The 22,524-nt window shown below is 43.6% G+C and overlaps 1 protein-coding gene across 1 annotated transcript in view; it reads left to right on the plus strand.

Annotated features, from left to right (window-relative positions):
• The window catches only part of MCM10 (minichromosome maintenance 10 replication initiation factor), an 84,616-nt gene that overhangs the window by 57,007 nt on the left and 5,085 nt on the right, over nucleotides 1-22,524 (plus strand). The window lies entirely within an intron of this gene.

The following is a 22,524-nucleotide window of genomic DNA, read 5'->3' on the forward strand; positions in this document are numbered from 1 at the left end:
ATGAGATCACCCTATCTGGGTTGCTGTTCAGTAGACAAGCACTGTAATGGCTCCAAAATCACTAAAATAGTAAAATACTTTCTTATTAGTGGATAAATAGACACTTTCTTGAGCCATCTTCCCAATGCCCTCTACTGCCCCAGTGCCCCAGGCTCTGCCCCAGAACCCCACTTTCTGCAATCCATTCCCTAAAGGGGTGATGCTTGGGCGCCTGGGTGGCTCTGTCATTAAGCATCTGACTTCAGCTCAGGTCATGATCTCACGTTTGGAGTTTGAGTCCCACATGGGGTGAACTCAAGCCCCACTTCCAGTGAGCTCGAGCCCTGCTTCGGGTGAACATGAGCCCCACTTCAGGTAAAATATGAGCCTGGCTTCAGGTGAGCCCCACTTTCTTTCTCTCTCTCTCTCTCTCTCTCTCTCTCTCTCTCTCTCTCTCTCTCCCGCTCCTGGGATTCTCTCTCTCTGTCTGCCCCTCACTCACTTGCTCCCTCTCTCTCTCTCCCTCTTAAATAGGTAGGTAGGTAGGTAGGTAGGTAGGTAGGTAGATAGATAGATAGATAGATAGATATGTAGGTGATGCTTGGCCCAGCAGGGAACCTCCAGAACCCTGCTATGCTCCCACAGGTAGCCTGATTGATCCAGTGCCTGTCCTTTGCCAGCCAAACGTATTTCATATCACTCTGAATTAGGGGCTTTCTGATAACTCACTGTTCCTATGAACTTACCTTATATGTTGTCCACCTCTCCTTACCGCCTCTGTTCTGTTTTCTCTATGTAGTACCACCCCCAACCACTGTCAGAAATCCTGTGTCTACTGCAAAGCCCATGTATAAGGAGGTTTATAGTATCTTTATTTATAAGAGTACAAAAATGGATTTCAACCTAAATGAAAAAGTGGAGCACATGTTACAGTATATGTGTGAGAAAGGGTATGTATATTGGAAATATATTCAAAGCCTTGGAAACATGGTATCATAATAGGTGTTGACAAGGGGAAGCCATAACAGTGTAGGTATCCAACTACAACAGGTTCTCCTGGTTTGCTGATTCTTCTAGAATACGGTAGGGTAAAGTAAGTTACTGGAGTTAAGGGAAGGGTGAGTTGACCCCATTTTTCTGGGAGAAGGTCACCTTGAATGAATAGGTAGATCTTCATTGTTCTGAAAATGAATCACTTTGGCTGGTCTAGGAAAAGTGTGTGTGAAAAGATCTTTCTTTTCAGAAGTGCTCCAAATGACAAAAAGTAGCCTCACTCTTAGGGCGCCCTGGTAGCTCAGTCAGTTAAGCGTCTGACTTTTGATGTTGGCTCTGGTCATGGTCTCATGGTTCATGAGTTCGAGACCCACATTGGGCTTTCAGCTGACATCGTGGAACCTGCTTGGGATTCTCTCCCCTCCACCCCCCGGTGTCTCTGTCTGCCCTTCCCCTGCTCCCTCCCTGTCTCTCTCTAAATAAATAAATAAATAAACTTAAAAAAATTAGCCTCACACTTTGTGGGTGAGAACGGGAAGAAAGACTTCAAAAGGAAGAGGGAGAGGTGGAGAGGTGGAGAGGTGGTTCAGGTCTGTAGGGGGGAGCCTTGGGCAAGTCCTGACTGCATTCCTTGGGCTTCTCGTCCATGGATCCAGAAAGAGCTGGTCACTAAGATTGCTGAGATTCATTATACCTTGGGCTTAAGACCTAGACTGAGCTAGACTGCCTCCTGCCCCTTGTCTCTCCCCCAAAGATATGAAGTGAAGGACCTTTGCTTTACTAGAGCAGAGCACTCAGCCACCAACACATAGCCTCCAACATGGCAGCCTGTGCCCCCATCTCTAGGGCCCTGAGCCTTCTGACTGAGGCTCGCTTGTTCCTCCCTTCCCCAGCAGCCTCTTGCACCTTCACCTAAAAGACTGGAACACTGCCCATATCCTGCGCTGCCCCGGGCTTGGGGAGTGGCACTGTGGCGTCCGTGGCTATGGGTGTATCACAGCCCAGATCTTCACTGCTCAGAAGCTGACCCATCAGTAATTTAAAGAGCATCCTGGTCACAGCAGCTCGAAGCCCCTCTCCTGAAAATGACACCTGAGGGGAAGAAGCCCACCTCTAAGGATTTACTGCTCTAGGAGATGATGACAGCTTAGCAATTGCAGCTACTTTAGGGACCAAAGACTTGACCCAGCTGGCAAGACTTGGGTGCATCTCACCAACCCAGGTTCTAGCACAAACCCAGCCTCACCAGGCCACTGTCCCAAGACCAAACTCCCAAGATGCAGCCAAAGCACTTTGTATTGCTCCCCTCAAGATCCTCAACGTTCAGCAGGACATAGACTGAATTTTTGGACTCCACTGTTGCCATCAGTTGGGGGGACTCAGATGTTCTCACTCTTGAGATGGATGGAGGCACATTCACTTTACTCTGAAGGGTCTAGAGGTGTGGACCTCATATTTGAGTGCACAGTCAGATCTCCCCGGTGCCGTAAAAATACACAGTGCCTGGGCCTCAACGTGTGTGTGTGTGTGTGTGTGTGTGTGTGTGTGTGTGTGTGTGTGTGTGTAATCAGTAAGTACTGGTTAAAATTCCCTGAATCCTTTTATTTTTTTCCCAGCTTTATGAGATACGATTGACAAATGGAAGTTGTATATATTTAAACTGTACATGGGGCACCTGGGTGGCTCAGTCGGTTAAGCATCCGACTTCAGCTCAGGTCATGATCTCATGGCTTGTGAGTTTGAGCCCGTGTCAGGCTCTGTGCTGACAGCTCAGAGCCTGGAGCCTGCTTCCGATTCTGTGTCTCCCTCTCTCTCTGCTCCTCCCCTGCTCACACGTTGTCTCTCTCTCAAAAATAAATAAAGATAAAATATTTTAAATAAATGAATAAAATAAACTGTACAACATATGTAAACTGTATACATTGTGAAATCATCATCATAATCAAACTAACATAACTATCACCCCAGCCTCTAAGGTTCTTGTTCAGTTTATTTGGGGTCGAGCACCAGTATTTTTTACAAACACTTCAGGTGGTTATAACGAACAGCTAAGGCTGAGAACTGCTCGTACAGGGTATATATGCTCATTATGCATGCGTACAGATGCACATGTATATATGTACCCATATTCACAGACTCCTGCAATTTTTTATTAAAAAAAAATATGCATTGAAAAAAACTTGGAGTGATCTTAATTTTCTTTCTTTAGTTTTTTGGGGTTTCTTTTTCAAGTTTTATACAGTGATCATGCAGTAATTTATAATCACAAGGAGAGAAGCCAGAAGTGCTATTTTTTAAGTAACTTTACTGATCTTTCTAGACCCAGCTCAGCTGTCTATATGAGCCACTTCAACACCCGCCTGTCGTCGCTCCCCTGAATTCCTCCCAGCCTGTGACCAGCCCATCATCTAGCACTTCACAGAGACTACAGACACTTCCTCTTTGTTCCATGCTGGTATCGTGGCTCTCCAGCCAAGAAGTGCCTGGAGGGCAGGGTCTGGCATATCTGTGCAGGGACAGGGGTATTATTGATAACCTGGGCCTGGAGTTGTTCAATTCTCTGAACAAAGACTCTCTCTCTCTCTCTCTCTCTCTCTCTCTCTCTCTCTCTCTCTCTCTCTCTGGATATGAAACACAGAGCAGCTTTCTGGTCTCAGCATGGGCTATCTAGGAAAACGGAAGGGAAAGGATACATTGGCAAGGCCCATGGAAGAACATACAAGTGAGGTCTGTGGGATAAGAAGCATGGGCCAAGCTGCTCAGGGTCCCTGTCTGTCCAGGAATCTGGTGAATGCATGGCTTATATTCTGAGTTCTCCACAATTCTGGGCGGCTCGGCATGGCTTAAGGCAGACCCAGGGAGGAAAGGAACTGAGTCACCTCAGGAAGCCCACGCAGGGGCGAACCGTGCCAGAAGGAAACAGGCACACAGGCCCCAGTCTTGCCATCCTCGTGGGGATGGCTTTGAAGCAAGCCTCTATGGGTGCTCTGCTAGGCCAAGCCGTATATGACAGGCCTGGGAAACCAAAAGGACTGGAAAAGGACAGATAAGAACCCTGGCCTTCTTCCTCCTAGTAAACGTCAAAATGTATCTTACTTGGAAAAAGAAAGCATTGTCCTATGTGATGTCCCAGTTCCACCCCAGCCCTGGGGAATGTATTAGGATGTAGCTTCCCTAAAGTTTGGAAAACACTAGCACTACAAGATGCAAGGATCCCAGGGTCAAATAAGTTTGGGAACTACTAGACTATCTCCCTCCTCTCTACCAGATTCACAATGCAGGAGCATATTAAAGGCTCTGACAAGTCCTACAGCTGGAAAACTGCAGCATCCCTCCAAACTTAATCGACCATATCATCTTTATTCATGGAGCACCTGTTAACATCCAGGTCCTATTTTGGGAAGATCTGAATTGGTTACTTTATGGCAAGAGAGTCCATAGTTAGAATGTTATTTGTCAATAATCCAATTCCATTTCCAAGAAAAAACATAATTTGGGGCACTTGGCTGGCTTAGTCTGTAGAGCAGGTGACTCTTGATCTCAAGGTTGTGAGTTCAAGCCCTACACTGGGTATAGAAATTACTTAAAGATAAAATCTTTGTTTTAAAAAGTCAATTTCATAAGTATTACATATTTGGACCACTGTCCTCAAACAGTACATTAGCCAATTGGCAGATTATTAACTGGAAACAGTTTTGTTTTGTTTTGTATTGTTTTAATGACAGCATAATAAGTTGTGAGCACCAAAGTCATTGATAGAGACAAAGAATGGTTTATGAAAGAGAGTGGTCAGGATAGACAGGAAAGCTTTCGACAAAGCTCCAGTGTAGAGGAAGCTGCAAGTTTCTGAAGGATGAACACAGAAACCAGGAGAAGCATCCTAAATGGGTTATTGGTCTTACCTTTTGATAAAGCAAAAAAAAATCCAACAAAGGAAGGACAAATATACATATGGGCACACAAAAGAAGGAAAGTCATGCCCTTCCTATGTCCGACTTTGGGCCAAATTGGAAAGATTCTGAATTTGGGGTCATCTGTTCTGACCAGAGAGAATGTCAGGGAAAAATGACATCTGGTCCTATGACCTGGGCAGACTCCGATTAACATCCTTTTGAAAAACAGCCCCTTAGGGCATGGAAACTCAAAAATCGTTGTTCATTTGTATATAACCAAAGCCTCAGGCATATAACGAATCTGTCCTAGAAACAGCAGCCATTTTTGCATGCACACTATATTTTCATGTTATCAGTTCTCCAGACATCTCTGGGAACTCAAGGCAAGTAGCAAGCTGCGGCCATTGTTGCCAGGGCAGGATCCTGCCCTAGCTCTCTGCTGCTGCTGGACAGTCCCCAAGGAAGGCTGACATCCTTCTACCTAGCTCAGTTCAGCTCATATTTTGTTTTGATTTGTTTTTTGTTTTCACTGAGGTTAGAACAAAGCAAGTAGCTTCTCTAAGATCTTACAGTGTCATAACAGCATGAATTGTCAGTGTGGGTGAAATTATTAACATTAAAAAAGAAAAGAAGTCCCCCTGCCCCAAATCTTTGCCACTTGCACTTTTTTGGCACAGCTGATTCCAGGAAGAGCAGCTAGTGATGGACAGGTAGAGAAGCAGCCTGATCCTTGAGGCTCTCATCCTTATAGAGATAGCTGAGGACTGCAGCGCCTGGGTGGCTCAATCAGTTAAGTATCCAACTTCGGCTCAGGTCATGATCTCGTAGTTCCTGAGTTCGAGCCCCGTGTCTGGCTCTGTGCTGACAGCTTGGAGCCTGGAGCCTGCTTCGGATTCTATCTCCCTCTCTCTCTGCCTCTCCCCCACTCAAGATCTGTCTTTCTGTCTCAAAAATAAATATTTAAAAAAATTTTTTTAAAAATGAAATCTACGTTAAAAAAAATTAGCTGGGAACCGAGAGAAGCAGATACTGGCTATCATGTGGCACAAAGAGGGTAGGGACACAATTCTCCAAGCATAGGAATAGCTGTTCAAGGATAAGATGAGAGGGAGCCAATGTATGATTGGGTATGGGTGTGTGTTGTGCCAGAACCAGAATTAGTACATTTGATTCTCAGTACAACCCTCAACCCTGTGGTGGGGCAGTTATCCCCATTTCAGAGATAACCTTTACGACTCAAAATCTAGAGTGTGATGAGCCAGCAATGTATATGCATTCCAGTTCTCTAAATCTTCACCAACATCTGATGACATTACTGTTTTTAATTTAGCTGAATGAGTGTTAATAAAATCATATTACGCTATGATTTCAGTTTGCATTTCCGATGATGAAGGATGTCGAGCACTTCCTCATGTTGTTGTTGGCCATTTGTATGTATTCTTTTGCAAAGTTTCTGTTCAAGTCTTTTGCTCATTTTTTTTTTACTGGTTTGTCTTTTTATTATAGATTGTTTATGTTCTTGATACAATATTTTGTCAGATTTAACTTTTTAATGCACTTTTAAGTATTTTGCCAGTAAATATATGAGGCCTGTGGCTTGCCCTCTCATTTTCATAGCTGTGTCTTGATGAGCGAATTTTTTTGTTTTTGTATTTAACGTTTATTTATTTTTGAGGGTGAGAAAGACAGAGCACGAGCAGGGGAGGGGCAGTGAGAGAGGAAGACACAGAATTCGAAGTGGGCTCAAGGCTCCAAGCTGTCAGCACAGAGCCCAACATGGGGCTCAAACCCATGAACTAGGAGACGTGATCTAAGTCAAAGTTGGACTCTTAACCAACTGAGCCAACCAGGGACCCCAGCAGTTTTTAACTTTAACAAAGTATGATTAGTGGATTTTTCTTTTATGGTTTGTGCTTTCTGTTGTCTAAGAGCTCTTCACCTATTCCAAGGTTTCAAAGATTTCCTCTATATTCTTAGACAGGTTTTATGTTTAGATATATAATCCACTTTGAACTGATTTGTGTGTGTGGTATGAGGCAGGAGTCAACATTTATTTCTTCTCCTTATGGCTATCCAACTGTTCCATCACCATTTGATGAAAAAAATTTTCCATTCCCCATGGGATTTTTGATGGTCAGCTGACTATACATCTGTGGGGATTATTCTGTTCCATTGATCCTTTTGTCTCCCTTTATGTCAATACCAATTGTCTTGATTTCTATGGTTTTTTTATGTCTTAAAATCACATAGCATAAGACCTTCAACTGTGTTCCTTCTTTGGCCATTTTACATTCTTGCTCCTTCCATATACATTTTAGAAGCACTCTAGGGAGATTAATTTGGGGAGAACTGCAATCCTAAGAATATTGGGTCTTCCAATCAATGGACGCAATGTATCTCTTTCCATTTATTTCGATCTTTAATGTCTCTCAGCAGTGTTTTATACAGTTCTGTATAGAGGCCCTGCACAGCTTTTGTTGGATTTATTCTTAAGTAATTTAAGATTTTTTTTAGACGGAATTTAAATTTTTTATTTTCTAATTGTTTGCTGCTGATATACACAAATCCTATATACTTTTGTGTATCGATGTTTTATCCTGCAATCTTGCTAAATTCCCTTATTATAGTAGGCTTTTATAGACCCTTGAGGATTTTCATGTTTGTGAATGAGACTGTTTTCCTTCTCTCTTTCTTTTTTTTTTTTTTATTCTGTTAATGTGATGGATTACATTAATTGACTTTCAAATGTGCAACCCTTATGTTCCTGGGGTAAACCCCACTTAGTTGTATTGGATCATCCTTATTATTTACTGCTGAATTCTACTGCTCATATTTTCTTAGAGTTCTTACTTCTGTGTTTAAGGCTACTGGTCTGTGGTTACTTTGTAGTATCATTTTTTTTTAAGTTTATTTATTTATTTTGAGAGAGACAGAGACAGTGTGAGCAGGGGAGGGGCAGAGAGAGAGAGAGAGAGAGAGAGAGAGAGGAAGAGAGAGAATCCCAAACAGACTCTACGCTGTCAGCATAGAGCCTGAAGCAGGCCTCGAACTCACAAAACCGTGAGATTAAGACCTGAGGCAAAACCGAGAGTCAGAGACTTCGCCGACTCAGCCACCCAGGTGCCCCTACTTTGTAATATCTTTTAAAGATTGTCTTGGGGGCGCCTGGGTGGCTCAGTCGGTTGAGCGTCCGACTTCAGCCCAGGTCATGATCTCGCGGTCCATGGGTTCGAGCCCCGCGTCGGGCTCTGTGCTGACAGCTCGGTGCCCGGAGCCTGTTTCAGATTCTGTGTCTCCCTCTCTCTCTGACCCTCCCCTGTTCATGCTCTGTCTCTCTCTGTCTCAAAAATAAATAAACATAAAAATTTTAAAAAATAAATAAATAAAAAAATAAAGATTGTCTTGGTGTTATGGTAACGCTGGCCTCCTAGAATGAGTTAGGGAGTCTTCTCCTCTACTTTCTCAACTGTGTGTGAGATTCATATTATTTCTTCTTTAAATATTTGATAAAATCCACTAGTGAAGCCATCGGAGCTTAGAGTTTTCTCTGAGCCTGGAGTTTTGTGGGAATTTTTAAATTACCGCTTCAGGGGTGCCTGGGTGGCTCAGTCAGTTAAGCATCTGACTTCAGCACAGGTCATGATCTCACAGTTCATGGGTTCAAGCCCCATGTCGGGCTCTGTGCTGACAGCTCAGAGCCTGGAGCCTGCTTTGGATTCTGTGCTTCAGATTCTGTGTCTCCCACTCTCTCTGGCCCTCCCCTGCTTGTACTCTGTCTCTGTCTCTGTCTCTGTCTCTGTCTCTCTCTCAAAAATAAATATTAAAAAAAATAAATTACAGTTTCAGTTTCTTATATATATGTGTGTGTATGTACACACACATACATATACACATGCACACATACATACACGCACACATACATACACACACACACACACACACACACACACACACACACTCATATATATGCAGCTATTCACATCTTCTGTTTAACCCAAGCTGTCAAATTGATTGGTAGAAAGCTGTACACAATTTCCTGTTCTTTAACCTGTTTGCTTTCTGTGCTGTGTGTTGAGGTCCCCTCTTTCATTCCTAAAATTGGAGACTCCCATTTCCTCTCTTTCTCGTTATCACTTTGCTAGGTGTTTCTTGATTTTATTCATCTTTTGGAAGAACCAGCTTTTGTTTTCATTGATTTTTCCCCCCTATTGCTTCTCCATATTCTACTTAATTGACTTAAACTCTTCATTATTTCTTTTCTCTTTTTTTGTCTGTCTTATTTTTTGTAGTTTCTTAAGAGGGGAGCTTAAATCACTGGTCTAAGGAGCTTTCTTCTTTTCTCAGGTAAACATTGAAAGTCTTAGATTTCCCTGTCAGCACTGCTTTAGTTGCGTTGTCACAAATTTTGATGTGTTGTGCTTTTGTCATTAGTTTCTAAACAGTTCCTAATCTCCCCTGTGACCTCGTTTGACCCCAGATAATTGGGGATTTTCCAGAGGACTCTTCCTGATAAATTTTATGATCAGAGAATCTATTAAGTATGATTTCAGTCCTTTGATATTTATGGAGATTTGTTTGTGACCAGTATTTGGTGTGTGTTGATAAAAATTTGGGTTCACTTTGATTTCTGCAGTTATTGGGTGTCATGTTTTATCAACATCAATGTCTAAAAAAAATGCTTTGAGGAGCACCTGGCCGGCCCAGTCAGTAGAGCATGCAACCCTTGGTCTCAGGGTCATGAGTTCAAGCCCAGGTTGGGCACAGAGGCCACTTAAAAAAATTTTTTTTTGGAAAAACTATGCATCTCTTCACACATTTTAAGGTGGTAGCTGCAGTTTGCTTAGAAGTTTAAATAATTGCAAGGGACTGTAGGCATATTATATGCATTCACATTTTTAAGTGACGTTCCTGTATTGCCCTTTTGAATTTATCCAAGGGAATCCAAATACAGTAGTGATTTTATAGCCACCATCATCCATTTCTTTAAAAAATGAATGAACAGGGACTTCGTTAACAGTTGAAAATGTGACATATTTTCCTCTTTCTCCTTGAAGTCTTATTTTCAGTGCATTGGGATGATATGGCAGGTGCCAAGATCCTAGAGCCCTTCCATCCCACTTGTTCACAAACTGTTCTCCTGATGCAATGGATCCTTAAGCTGTAAGGCACTCATTTATCACCGTGTCATACTTCTCTACAAGTGTTGTGTGGTGTTCTTTTTTTTCTGAAGCCATAATTCCTTGTGTTAGAATTTTTTCTTCTGGATTGAGTTGTTGTCACAGTTGCTATTAGTGCATAACTGATCAGACAACATAATTACTATTTATTAATTTAGAAACAACAAATGATTATTTGTAGATGTTAGTCATTTCCTTGTGAAATGAGTGTATTGTTTGCAGATCAGGTTATTTCTGTGTGGCCATTATTGCTACATTGGTTCAAGATCAGCAACAGTATTCTTCCTGGGGTTGGTTGGTTTGTTTTTTCATTTTTATTGCTAGAAGAGCTGACAAAACTTTGTCTTCTAAATAAATAGATGAGGCAACAAGTTTTAGTATAGTAACTGTCACCCAATTCTTTTAAAGCTTTCTTAGTTATGAGTCAAAAATCACACAGTGATCTATCATCAAATACTATCTGTAGAGGCGCCTGGGTGGCTCAGGTGGTTGAGTGTCCGACTCTTGATTTCAACTCAGGTCATGAGCTCACGGTTTGTGAGACCAAGCCCCGTGTTGGGCTCCGTGCTGAGTGTGGAGCCTGCTTGGGATTCTCTCTCTCCCTCTTCCCCTCTCCCCATCACACACTCTTCCTTTCTCTAAAATAAAATAAAATAAAAATATTATTTGTAAAGACCCGTCAGCTGACAGGTCCATGAGACCTCTTTCAATTTTGATGAAAGCCAAAAATTGGAAACCACCAGAGTTGGAAAAGGATTTGTTACCCATCATTAAAGTCATTTGCTCTCTCCACTTCTGGAAAATAGACTAAGAAGGATTTATTTTATCAAGCCTCGTTATTAAACATTTGCTAATAAAATATTTTAACAAAAATGTCATCACAAGCATGCCTTCTGTTAATTTGGTCAACCACTCGATCAACAGACTTTACTCATTGCTTTGGGGCGTCTCCCAGGGTTTGGAAAGCCCTTCCTTTGGGGTGTCCCAGAGTGGCTTTGCTGAGGTCTCTCAGGTGAATTTGGCACAGGAAAGTGAGTGCCCCAGGGCCAGGAGTCCGATGGGGGGCTTGAACTCATGAAGCATGAGATCATGACCTGAGCCAAAGTCAGACACTTAACGGACTGAATCACCCAGGTGCCCCCCCATCTCTTCCGTGTCTCAACAGCATCCATTTTTGTCCCTTTTTCCCTGAGTGCTTTTGTCCTGATAGAGACTGTCATTTCATGCCTCCAAGTCTGGTTTTTCTGCCTCTAGTCTCATTTCTCTCTCTCACCCTGCAGACTATTGTCGGAGTAACTGTTCTGCATTGCAGATGTGATTGCATTGCACCACCTCCCCCCAGGGATGCAGGGCACTGTGATGGTGACTGCCACCCCCTTTGCCAGCAGAGTCAAGATTTCATCCCGTCCTCTGTCAGCCGGGGGCCTCCAGGACCCCTGGACTCCCATTTCCAGCCCCAGGGGACAGGTCTTGATTGGTCAGGCCAATCAAGTAAATATTCTTGCTAATCCTTGATTTGGGAAATGGCGTATGAACTTGAGGGGTGAAAGGAAACTGGCTGGAATGGGGGAGATTCTGGAATAGGATTCTCAGTTTTGAAAAGGGGACAAAAAAGAGAGAGGTCGTTCTTTTCTGCCTCTGGATGCTGTGTGAGGATGCGGTGCCGGCAGCCGCCGCAACCGTTTTGTGTTCATGAGCAACACACATGATGGAGATGGAGTAGGAAACAGGTGAGAAGATCCTGGGTCTTGGGATGACGCTGAGCGTATTGTACCCTTAATCTGGGCTCCCAGTTGGAGGAGTTACTCCATTTTGTTATCGGTTCAACCTCCAGAACCAACTTTTTCTGTTACTTGCCCCAAAAAGCATCCTGAGTGCCTCGCCACTGAATAGCGAATGAATTCTAAGTGACTTCATACAGCGAAAAAGTGTTTTCATCGTGTATCCTGTTTTACCCCCCACAACACTGTCCCCCGCCCCTCGTCTTCCCCTCCGTGCTCTGGCGTATCATACCCTGTCCATCCCTACGGATTCTCCCTTTCTTCACAGTCTCTCCGGTGAGCAATGTCCCCTCCCTCCCCACCTGGCAAAGTCTTTCTCATTTTTCAAGGTGATTCTCCAGCACCCCCTTGTCTTCAATGCCAGTCTTTCACCCCTTCTCCAGGTAAGAGAGACCTTCTCTTCCTGTGGCCCCACTTCTCCCTCTCTCTTCCTTTGCCCTCTCCCCCTTGTCCCTACCTCTCTGTTTTAGGACCAGCCTCAGCCCAGGCATTTAGATTTTTGCATGCCGCGCCCCCCCCCCCCCCCCCCGCTTCCCATCCGCCTTCTCCAGTAGACTGAGTTCCTTCAGAGCAAAGACCACCTCTGCCTCAGTTCTGCTGCTCCCGGGGGGGGGGGGGGGGGGGGTCATGGCAGTGCCCAGAGCGGCACAGTCACGCGATGAATATTTGTCGCAGGGGATTTATGTGGAAAACTTGGAGGACAGCCCAAGAAGCAGCAACCATGTCCAGATGGCCGTGAGGGAAGGAGGTCTGGAACGCCGGGGCGAGGCACGAGTGTGCAGGCACTCGCACATGTTGGCCGCCATCCGGGTTTCTCTGTTGAGGGAACTCATGAAAGGGTGTCTGTGTGAACAGTACCAGTGTCAACAGGCAGGTGATTGTGGGCCTGTGTGAGTGCAGTCTTCTGTGTCAGGATGTGTGAAAGGGAGTGTTTGTTCATGCGACTGGGGCCGTCTGTGAGGCTGTTTGGAGTGCAGCTTGGAGGGCTGAGTCACAAGTGTGGCAGGAACATATGCAAAATTTGCACATCCCTCAAGAGTGTGGTCAGCCTAAGATCTTCTTCTAAAGCTGTCTTTGCCATCTTGTAAGTCCTAGTTCCCAGTTGTCTGATTAGCTCATTCCCATGCACCTTGCCCAAATTTTCCACATCCTTTCCAAATTATCTGAATTTAATGAGGCGAAATGTCCTCATTGCCTATCATATATATAACCCTGCTGTTTAAAAATATGTAATAAGGGGCGCCTGGGTGGCTCAGTAGGTTAAACGTCCAGCTCTCGACTTCGGCTCAGGTCATGATCTCACAGTTCGTGGGTTGGAGCCCCACGTCGGGCTCTGTGCTGGGAGTGCAGAGACTGCTTGGGTTCTCTCCCTCTCCCACTCTCTCCGTCCCTCCCCTGCACGTGTGCTGTCTTTCTCTCTCAAAAATAAATCAGTAAACAAACAAACCTTTAAAAATAAATAAAAATATGTAATGAGCAAATGGGAATAATCTGAGGGTGTCCCAAGGGTCTCCCTTTCTAGTACTTTAGGAAATTTGTATCTTCTGGGTGACAGAAGTGTTTTTGCTTTTGTTGTTTTTGTTTGGAGGAAGATTTCTGGTCCCATCAGAGCAAAGAGGAACCAACACAAGATTAGGGGTCCAGGGGTCACCCTAACTGAAGCTGATCTGAGGCACCCCTTTTCCCTAGCAATATCCTAGTTATAGTTGTTATTGATTTTGGGGTGATTTTCTTTGTTTTTAGTGGCAACGTAGGCCTCATCTTTAAGATCTTTGGTAAGTGAAGTCTGAATAGGTTTCTCAACAAACAATACAAACAGGAAAAAATATACCCAACACTCTTACTTCATCTTCAAGACCACCCCATGGAGCCCCATCTCATAAATGAAGAAACGGAGGTCTAGAGATGTTGACTGACCCGCATGGTGTGTAAATAATGGAGCTAGGATTTCACCTCTGGCCTGAGGGGGTCCTTAAGGGAATCCCCGAGGAAAACCGAGGGCTGTTCTGTTTTTGTTTTGGTTCTTTAGTCCTGTTGTTGGTCTGGGAAATGCTCACAGACCAGGAAATGCGGGTTTAAGACCAAGAGGAGATTGTTTCTTTAGAGGGTGAGCTGTGCCTCCAGTGACCAGAGCCCCAGGACTGAATCACAAAGCTCCCAGAGTCAGTGCTGAGCTGTGTGCAGGACGGACTGGAGCAGCTGTGGCGTTAATGCAGGGGCCCAGCCAAGGGTGGGTGGGACTTCATCCAGGTGGCCCTTTCTAGGTCTTTCCAAGTGCAGAGGAGCGATTTCTGTCAGACTACTATGGTTGGGTGTATACTCCTTTCTAGTACTTCAGGAAATTTGGGTGTGTTTTCTTTTTTCATGTGAAAATTTTTTTGTTTTTATTTTTTAAGATATTGGTAAGATACACATAATGGAGAAGTTACCTTCACCATTACGTAAACGTTACCATGAAAGTCTTAACCATCAGGCTTAACCAAATCTACACCCATCACCACCATCCATGCGCAGACCTCTTTTCGCCTTCCCAAACTGAAACTGTGTCGCCATTAAACACTAACTCCCCATCCTCCCTCCCTCCAGGCCCTGGCCACCGCCGTTCTGCTTTCTGTCTCTGTGTCCCTCATATGGGTGCAATCATACAATATATGTCCTTTTGTGACCGGTGGATCTTCCCTGGCATAGTGTCCTCATGGTGCATCTATGCTCTAGCATGAGTCAGGATTTCCTTCCTTTTTAAGGCTGAATAATATTCCATTGTATGTGTAAACGTTCTGTTTATCCGTTCATTTCTTGATGAACACAGTTGCTTCTGCCTTTGGCTACTGTAAGTAATGCTGCCGTGAACATAGGTGTGTAGGTATCTCTTGGAGACTTTGTTTTCAATTCTTTCAGGTATCTACCCAGATGTGGAACTGCTGGGTTGGATTAGTGCATTTTTAAAAATTTATGTATTTAAATTCAACTTAATTAACATACAGTGCAGTCTTGGTTTCAGGAGTAGAACCCAGTGATTCATCACTTACATACAACACCCAGTGCTCATCCCAGCAAGTGCCTTCCTTAATGCCCATCACCCATTTAGTTCATCCCCCACCTCCCTCCAGCAACTCTCAGTTCATTCTCTGTATTTAAGAGTCTCTCTCTCTCTTTTTTTAAAAGTTTATTTACTTATTAAGAAAGAGAGAGAGAAAGAGGGGGAGGGGCAGAGGGAGAGAGAATCCTAAGCAGGCTTTGCGCCATCAGCCCAGAGCCCAGTGCAGGGCTCGAACTCATGAACTGTGAGATCGTGACCTGAGCCAAAACCAAGAGTTGGATGCTTAACTGATTGAGCCACCCAGGCGCCCCTGTATTTAAGAGTCTCTTATGGTTTGCCTCCCTCTCTGTTTTATCTTTTTTTTTCTTTCCCTTCTGCTGTGTTCATCTGTTGTGTTTCTTAAATTCCACCTATCAGTGAAATCGCATAATTTGGCTCATTTCGTTTAGCATAATACACTGTAGTTCCATCCACATTGTTGCAAATGGCAAAATTTCATTCTTTTTGATCGCCGAGTAGTATTCCTAAGACAGTGTGGTACTGGCACAAAAACAGACACATAGATCAGTGGAACAGAATGGAGAACCTAGAAATGGACCCGCGGTCCATTTTTTAAATTTTTTTATTGTTTTTTTATTGTTTTTTTTAAACTTTTTTTTTTTTTTTTTTGAGACAGGGAGAGACAGAGCATGCATAGGGAGGGTCAGAGAGAGGGAGACACAGAATCTGAAACAGGCTCCACGCTCTGAGCTGTCAGCACAGAGCCCGACGCGGGGCTCGAACTCACGGACCGCGAGATCGTGACCTGAGCCGAAGTCGGCCGCTTAACCAACTGAGCCACCCAGGCACCCCTATTGTTTTTTTTAATTTACATCCAAGTTAGTCAACATATAATGCAATGATGATTTCAGGAGTAGAATCCACTGATTCATCCCCTACACATAACACCCAGTGCTCCTCCCAAGAAGTGTCTTCCTTAATGCCCCTTGCCCGTTTGGGCCATTCCCCCACCCACAAACCCTGCAGCAACCCTCATTTTGTTCCCTATATTTAAGAGTTGCTTATGTTTTGTCTCCCTCCCTGCTTTTATACTATTTTTGCTTCCCTTGTGTTCATCTGTTTTGTATCCTAAATTGCACATATGAGTGAAGTCATATGATACTTGCCTTTCTCTGACTAATGTCACTTAGTATAATATCCTCTAGTTCCATCCATGTTGTTGCAAATGGCAAGATTTCATTCTTTTTGATTGCCGAGTAATACTCCGTTGTGTGTGTGTGTGTGTGTGTGTGTGTGTGTGTGTGTGTGTGTGTGTGTGTATACCACATCTTCTTTATCTATTCATCCATTGATTGACATTTGGGCTCTTTCCATACTTGGGCTGTTGTTGATAGTGCTGCTATAAACATGGGTGTGTGTGTGCCCCTTCGAAACAGCATCCCTGTATCCATTGGATAAATACCTAGTAGTGCAGTTGCTGGGTCATAGGGTAGTTCTATTTTTAATTTTTTGAGGAACCTCCATACTGTTTTCCAGAGTGGTTGCACCAGCTTGCATTCCCACCAACAATGCAAAAGAGATCCTCTTTCTCTGCATCCTCACCAATGTCTGTTGTTGCCTGAGTTGTTAATGTTAGCCATTCTGAAAGGTGTGAGGTGATACCTCATTGTAGTTTTGATTTGTATTTCCCTGATTAGTGCACAGTGCATTTTTTAAATGCAAGTTTATTTTTTTAAGTTTCTTTATTTTAGTAATCTCTATACCCAACGTGGGGCTCAAACTCACAACCCTAAAATCAAGAGTTGCATGCTCTTCCAAATGGGCCAGCCAGGTGCCCTTGGGTCAGCATTTTTAATAGAGATGTGTTTCCAAGTAGACAAACTGTCCTAGCTACAGCAACTTTGGTCAGCTCTTCCCTGCCCTTGTCTCACATAATCCATACCTTATGTCCCCCAACCTTCATCCCCCACGCCCTGACACACTTGATTGGGACTGCTTCTACGGCTAACATTATTTAAGGGAGAAGCTGATAATGCTGAAAAATGATCAGATCAGGGCAGTTCTCTGTCGTTGAGAGTCTGTTTCTTGGTTTATCGCTCTCTCTTTTTTTCCTTTGCTCATTTGTTTTGTTTCTTAAAATCCACATACAAGTGAAATCGTATGGTATTTGTCTTTCTCCGACCTAATTCGCTTAGCTAGCATTATACTCTCTAGCTCCATCCATGTTGTTGCAAATGGCAAGATTTTATCCTTTTCTATGGTTGAATAACATTCCATTGTGTGTGTGTATGTGTCTCTGTGTGTGTATATACACACATACGTATAAATATATATACATATATGTGTGTGTATATGCATATATAGGTATATGTATACCTTCTTTATCCACTCATCAATCGATGAACGCTTGGGGTGCTTCCATAATTTGGCCACTGTAAATAATGCTACAATAAACATAGAGGTGCATGTATCCCTTTGAATTAGTGTTTTTGTACTTTTTAGGTAAATACCTTGTACTGCAGTTACTGGATCATAGGACACTTCCATTTAAAAAAAAATTTTTTTTAACGTTTATTTCTTTTTGAGAGACAGAGACGGAGCATGAGTGGAGGAAGGGCAGAGACAGAGGGAGACAGAATCTGAAGCAGGCTCCAGGCTCCGAGGTGCCAGGACAGAGCCCGATGCAGGCCTCGAACTCACAGTGAGATCATGACCTGAGCTGAAGTCAGTTGCTCAACCGACTGAGCCATCCAGGTGCCCCAGGACAATTCCATTTTTAACTTTTTGAGGAACCTCCATACTGTCTTCCATAGCGGCTACACCAGTTTGCATTCCTACCAACGGCCCAAGGGGGTTCCTTTTTCCCCACATCCTCGCCAACACTTGCTGTTTCTTGTATTTTTTTATTTTCACCATTCTGAGGTGCTATCTCATTGTAGTTTAATTTGCATTTTCTTGATGAGTGATGTTGAGCATCTTAACATGTGTCTGTTGGACAGCTGGATGTCTTCTTTGGAGAAATGTCTGTTCATTTCTTCTGCCTGTTTTTAAATTGGTTTATTCTTTGGGTGTTGAGTTATAGAAGTTCTTCGTGTATATGTGTGTGTGTGTGTGTGTGTGTGTGTGTGTGTGTACACACACACACACATATATATATATACACATATATATATTATTTTTTTGCTTAATTTTTATTTTTGAGAGAGAGAGAGCACAAGCAGGGGAGGGGCAAAAAGAGAGGGAGACACAGAATCTAAAGCAGGCTCCAGGCTCTGGCTGTCAGCACAGAGCCCAATGCGGGGCTTGAACCCACAAAGTGTGAGATCATGACCTGAGCTGAAATTGGACACTCAACCAACTGAGCCACCCAGGCGCCTCTCTTCATATATTTTGGATACTAGCCCTTTGTCAGAGATGTCATTTGCAAATATTGTCTCTGTAGGTTGCCTTTTAGTTTTGTTGATTATTTCTTTCACTGTGCAGAAGCTTTTTATTTTGATGGAGTCCCTATAGTTTATGTTTGCTTTTATTTCCCTTGCCTCAAGATACATATCTAGAAAAATGTTGTTATGGCAAAGGTCAGAGACATTACTGCCCGAGCTGCCTTCTGGGATTTTAATGGTTTCTTGTTTCACATTTAGATCTTTCATTCATTTTGAGTTTATTTTTGTGTATGGTGTAAGAAAGTGGTCCCATTTCATTTTTTTCCCATGTTTCTGTCCAGTTTTCCCAACACCATTCATTGAAGAGAATGTCTTTTTCTCATTCATATACTTTCCTGCTTTATCAAAGATTAATTGACCATATAATTGTGGGTTTATTCCTGGGTTTTCTGTTCTGTGCCATTGATCTATGTGTCTGTTTTTGTGTCAGTACCACACTGTTTTGATTACTACAGCTTTGTAATATAACTTGAAGTCTGAAATTGTGATGCCTCCAGTTTCGCTTTTCTTTTCCCAAATTGCTTTGGCTACCTGGGGTCTTCTGTGGTTCCATGTAAGTTTTATGATTGTGTGTTCTAGTTCTGTGAGAAACGCTGCTGCTATTTGCATGGGGGTTGCAAGGAATCTGGGACTTAAGCTGAGATTTTCACCATCTGACTGCTCTGTTTGGGGGGAGGCCTAAACTCAGAACTGGTGGTGAAAGCCCATTTCCAGCATCACTGGGACTCAGGAGAAGCTGGTCTGTGGGGAGAGATGATGAAGCAGCTTCCGGAGGAGACCTAGGTTCCCTGAAGCACTGGGCCCCTGGCCAACTCTCTAGAGGTCACGGACTGGCCCGAGACCCTTATCGTAAAGGTCCCACTGTGCTCCCACTGGTTCCTGCAACCAGTTCACTCAACCAAGTGTGCATGCCCAACTCAAGCAGATTTGGGGTATAATGATTTGTTTCTGTAATAGTATCTGCTCTTTTCAGTAGGACCAAAACACCTGCAGACCTCTTTGCTTATTAGCCCGATGAAATACATTGTGGTCTTACTACCAAGAGTAATTTGCAAGCGTTTCTAAAAATTAATTTTCAATTACAGTACTACATGAATATATTCTCTTTATAGAAATTAAACTATTATAGAAATTTCAAGGTCATAAAGTATTGTTAGGGGTTTTTAATTCTCATTTCTTGGTTAGCAATTTTTAAATTGCAGACACATGTATCAGCCCAGAGGCCCATTTGAGCTCAGGACTTAATAGCCCAGAGGGACTCGAGTTCCTTGAAGTCAGAAAGCATGTCCTCATCATCTTTATGTGTTTTACACACAGCATATACCTGACTCACAAAAAGTGCACAGATTAGAGGGGCCTGGATGGTTCAGTCAGTTAAGCGTCTGGCTCTTGCTTTGGCTCAGGTCATGGGTTTGAGCCCCACGTCAGGCTCTGTACTGACAGCACGGAGCCTGCTTGGGATTCTCTCTCTCTCTCTCTCTCTCTCTCTCTCTCTCTCTCTCTCTCTCCCTCCCTCCCTCCCCCTCTCTCCCTCTCTCTCTCCCTCTCTGTCCCTCCCCTGCTCGTGTTCTCTCTTTCTCACTCTCTCCCAATCTCTCTCTCTCTCAAAATAAATAAACTTTAAAAAAATGTGCACAGAGTATTGATAACTGAATGAATGAGTGAAATCAGGCAATTGGACTACATGATCCATAAGACCCTCTCTTTTATGTTCTGTGTATTCTGATTCTATAAACTGCTCACTTGCCCAAAATTGCTCATCAGCAGATTGCTGGACAGTTTCTGTGTGTGTGGTAGAATCCCTTCACAACAGCAACTTCCATAACATGATCAACATCCACATAAAAGATTACTCACCATCTACCTCTGTTACATTTCAAGAAATACAAGTTGAATTGTAGTGTGGCTGAAATTTTAGGAAAATGTAGTGAAAACATTCACTAAAAATGTATAAATGATCTTTTAATGCATTATTCCAATGATGAGGCAAAGACTCGGCAGGCCAACTACTGGGGTTCAAATCCTGGCTCACCACTTGCTAGCTGTGTGATCTTAGGCAAGTCACTTAACCTCTCTGCGCCTGAGTTATCTCATGGGTAAAACTGGGATGATGACGATGGTGTTTTGCCTGTAGAGTCGTTGCGAGAATTAAAAGCATCCATGCAAGTTAAGTGCACACAGCAGTGCTGGTCATATAGTAAGGCATGATGCAAGTGTTTGCTACTACTGTTCCTAGTTAAAGGAGAAATGGAAATTATTCAAACATAATCGACTGCCCAGGCACCCCCATACCTGGTGCACACTGCAGTCTCAGAGGCTGGCTTCTCCAGCAAATGCCTGAAGGGCCAGAAACTCAACCCAGAAGGGCAGGGTGTCCCTACCTTGGGAGAAGGGAAAGACTCAGCAGTTAAATTAATTGCTCACCTTTCCTCCCATGGCAGTGACTCCAGGGAGCCTTTGTGTAAATGCCCTGTGACAACCAACAGGCTCTTTTGTTGTGACAGTGTCACACCGGCCACCTGGCATTCACTCCCTCCCCTTTCCTGCCTCACGCCCCTTCCCTCACTCTTGTCTCCTGGGATTTCACTCTCCTGCAAAGAGTTGGGCCATACGCTTCTGCCTCCAGCCCTGAAGTTTAAGGAATTAGGGCCAAGAGAGACATTTCCCCGTGGCAGATCTTCAAGTTTCACTGAGGAAATGAAACCACAATCCCTGATTTTCTTTGCAACTGTGAGGAAAGGGCATCAGCAAGTATGCTGAGTGTGGTGTGATAGAAAATGCCTGGGCTGGGAATCAGAACTACTCCACTGGCCTGGCTTACCTCTTGCACAAATCAACTGAGTTACTTTTCAGAGAACGTATTACCAGAAAAAGGAGCAACATACATTTGACCTCTCTGGCTTACGTTTATGAGGGCCAATACGCATTAATTACAACTAGCACTTACTGGGCACTTGGTATTGCATCGACAAGCCAGATAGCTTTATTTTGAAAGATGGGTCTCGCATCTGGGGGGCACCTGGGGAGCTCAGTTGGTTAAGTGTCTGACTCTTGATGACTCTTGACTTCAGGTCAGGTCATGATCTTGCAGTTCGTGAGTTCAAGCCCCGCATCGGGCCCTGTGCTGACAGCATGGAGCCTGCTTGGGAATCTGTCTCCCTCTCTCTGCCCCCCCCACCCCCCCTCTTGCTCTCTCTCTCTCTCAAATAAAACTTTAAAAAATTAAAAAAAAAAAAAAAGATGGGTCTTATCACTTCCAGTTTTCAAATGAACACTGTAAGACCCAGAGAGGTTAAGTAATTGACCCAAGGTCACACAGCTCATTAGTATCAGAGCCAGGAATTAAATGCAGGTTTATCTGACCTCCAAGCTCATCAACTTTCCACGGTACTCTTCTGCTTGTCCGAGGAACAAAATGCATGGGAAAAGATGTCAAACTCCATAATAATAATGTACGAATAAATGAATAGTGAAAGGTACTCTGGGAGTTGAAGACCCTGCCAACCACATTTATTCTCAGAAAGGCCATGTTCTTTGAGGCATTTTGCTCAGGAAATAAGACACAAAAATCAGGGACTTAGGAAGACAAAAGTTATTTCTATCCTCTTGGCCCCAACTCCTCCTTTCTCCTAGAAGTATCTCCAAACCATCCTTGCCATAATGTTTTCAAATTGTCTCAGGCCACTAACAAAGATTGGCTCTCTAAGCTGAAAGAGGCATAAATGATATCAAGAAATACCAATTCTGCCAAGAAATAAAAGAATCTGGATGCTGGAAAAATAAAGACATGTATTAAAACTATAACCATGTTTGGAAGTAGGCTACCAAAGAGAACAGAAACAAGGCTGAAGCTTCATTGTCTCCCTGAAAGTTTCAAGGTGTATATTACGGGCTGATGTGTTTCCCCAAATTCCTAACCCCCGGTAGCTCCGAATGTGACTGTATTTGGAGATAGGGTCACTAACGAGGCAATTAGGGTTAAATAAAATCGTTGGGATGGGCCATAATCCAGTGTGACTGGTGTCCTTGTAAGAAGACATCAGGACACAGACACACAGAAGGAAGGAGCTCGTGAAGACACATGAAGACACAGGGAGAAGACGGCCAGCTACAAGCCAAGGAGAGAGGCCTCCGAAGAAACAGCCCTCCCTGCACCTTGATCTCAGCCTTCTAGGCTCCGGAACTAGGAGGCTGTGTAATTAGGCTGCTCCTTTGGGG

This window comes from Panthera onca, chromosome B4 (genome assembly GCF_046562875.1).
Source record: "Panthera onca isolate mPanOnc1 chromosome B4, mPanOnc1 haplotype 2, whole genome shotgun sequence".
In the NCBI taxonomy this organism is placed as follows: Eukaryota; Metazoa; Chordata; class Mammalia; order Carnivora; family Felidae; genus Panthera; species Panthera onca.